Raw genomic sequence first — 2,694 nt, 5'->3', positions numbered from 1 at the left:
GGGACCTCACCCACCTGTCACAATGCCCTGCTAGTTTTTATATTTTCTGTAAACAGTGGGTCCTGCTCTTGCTCAGGCTTGTCTGAAACATCTGAGCTCAAGCAGTCCACCCGCCCCGTCCTCTCAGAGTTCTGAGACTGCAGGTGTCAGTCACCACGCCAGGCCTGTGAAAAGGCATTTTTAAGGAAGTTTCTGGTGCTTGGGAAAGTACTGGTTATCTCACCTTCCATCTTCTTTCCATTTTCTACACAATATTTATATACAGAACGCTTGTGTAGGAGTAGAAATAACTGCTGGTGATAATGGTCCTAAAAAGATGAAACAAAACATCTTGAAATAATGGATTTCAAGGCTGGATCCCCAGGCAGTTTGATGTGCTGTTCTTCAATGAGAAGAATTATATGGTTAGAGGCTCTGGAAGAGGGAAGAGCCTTATGTGTCAGTAAAGATGGAATGACATTGCATGTGGTTACTCCATTGGGGGCTTATAGACTGAGGTGGGAAAGGGCTGGGGACAGTGGCACCAGAGAGAGCTGCTGGCAAAGGCTGAGGTTGAGGGACTCCTGGGGCCATGTTTTCATAGGTATTGTGTATTGGAGGGTGTAGAGCCTGCCTCATTCCCTGTCCCTGCCACTGCAAGAAAGTGTATTGTTGAGTGTGAAATGGCCAAGAGTTCCCATTGGCAAAGATGATGCTTTAATTATGGGGGCAGAACCTTGCTTTCCATTCTCAATGAGAACTCTGGCTTTTGCTGTCTGTGAGATTGTAGCAGTTTTTGGCTCATTCTGTGCACTGCCTTAGCCTATGACAAATGGCTTTGGGGAAGGTGGCCCTTCACATCTTATATCATAGCTGAGTGTAGTGATCTTGGGCAGTGTTCTGAGAGGCACCTTTGGTTGCTCATGGGAACGTTTTCTATTTGGTGAGCTGACCCCTCAGTGTTTCATATTTATAGTGAGCAATGTTCACCAGCGGACATTTATTAAAGTGAACTGGTGTTCAGGTGTGTCTTTGCAAGTGCCTCCTCAGGGACTTCTTTCTCCACATTTCAATGGCTCAAAATCCTTGTGGGAGGTCCTACGGGGAGCAAAGTGCAGCACTGCCAGCATCTGGGGCGGGGGAATTATAGATCCAGGGCAGAATCAGGTGATGGCCTATTGTGGGGCTTCTGGGCACAGTGGTTTACACCCTGCACAGTGATGACACAGTGGCAATGGTGGCACTCTGGGAACAGAGAATGGAAATTCAGGTGGCATTTGGGCCAAGCATGTCTGTCCTGCACTCTTCCATTGATCATGCTCTGCACCTCGCTGGGAAGGAAAAGTCCCACTGATCCTGCCACTGACCAGGATGTGATGCTGATGATGCTTAGGTCTCTTGTGATTTGGTGTATCTGTCTGGGGGTTCAGAAACTTTCTGGTTCAGGTGTGGAAAGTGCCAGATTGCCAGTATCTGGAAGAGGGGTTGTTTGATCCAAGGCAGAAGCAGTTGACGGCGTGTGGTGAGTGAGGCTTCTGTGCTCAGTGATTTGCACTGCGATGGTGCCACAGGAATCGTGGCAGTCTGAGTGCAGAGAATGGGACAGTAGTTGGCATTTGAGCCAAACCTGTCTCTTGTGCACTCTTCTGCTGATGATGCTCTGCACCTCGCTGGGAAGGAAAGGGCACATGGACCGGGCCATTGACCGGTATGTGAAGCTGGTGATGTTCAGGGCCTCTTGTGTATTGGCCTATCAGCGTGGGGATTCAGAAACTTTCTGGATTGGGGGTCCAGACTGGCAGTTTAACCTTTCCTATTCCTCATGATGGAAGGGGCACATTACTGTAGGCTGAAGGCGTCACATTTCCTATTTTGTGCTCAAACCTGTTGTCACTTTATGGTGTAAGTCGTGTCATTTTACTCTTTTAGAGGCCTGGGTACGTAGTCTCAAGGAGACGTTGCCTGCACTCTCACGAGAGAGAGTGGTAGACGGCACAGTGAGGGACTTAAGAGTCTTGTATAGTTTTCTACAGCCACTGACTCTGTTGAAGGACAAGGTGGAGGTACAGTGTGGGGGGGGTGAGCTCAGTGGTGTCCCTGATTCAGGTTACCTAAGGGTTCAAAGAGGAATGTGAGACTGCTGAGTATAAGGAGAGTACAGACATCATTAGGACATGGGGATTTGAGGAGAAGGTTCTGATGGGCATTGAGGTTCATGGACGTGTTCTCTGTGCCTCATTTTTCCCCTCACAGGACATGTGGATCAGCATAGCTGGGGACAGAAGGAAACAATGTGCATGTGATATGGGGAAATGTGGGCCTTTGCAGACTTGATCCCTGTAGCATGGGGACAGGATCTTATTGTCCTTTCCCCCAGTCAATTGTGCGTTTTTCTCCTGGTGAAGGTTTTGCTGTGTCACCCTCCTCTCTGCATGGCCCTAGACCTGTGGACAATGACACAGACATAGGTGGCCATTCACTCTCTGTAGCGGTCCCATAGTACTGTCATGGGAGGGAGTTTGGGCAGGAGCTACAGTTGCTTTTGTTGACTTGCTTGTCACTTCCCTGAGACAGTGTTCCCTCATCCCCTTCCCATTCCAGGGTTTTCTCCTGTCACTTTATTGGGATCCTTGGGCACAGCCTGTGATGTGCATTTCCCTCTATCATTTGTAGAAAGGCCGTGAGGAGGACCTGGTTTCCACTACTTAAAGTGTC

This window comes from Otolemur garnettii, unplaced genomic scaffold (assembly GCF_000181295.1).
Source record: "Otolemur garnettii isolate 467f Iridium unplaced genomic scaffold, OtoGar3 scaffold00347, whole genome shotgun sequence".
Lineage (NCBI taxonomy): Eukaryota > Metazoa > Chordata > Mammalia > Primates > Galagidae > Otolemur > Otolemur garnettii.
Note: the sequence above shows the minus strand (reverse complement) of the source record.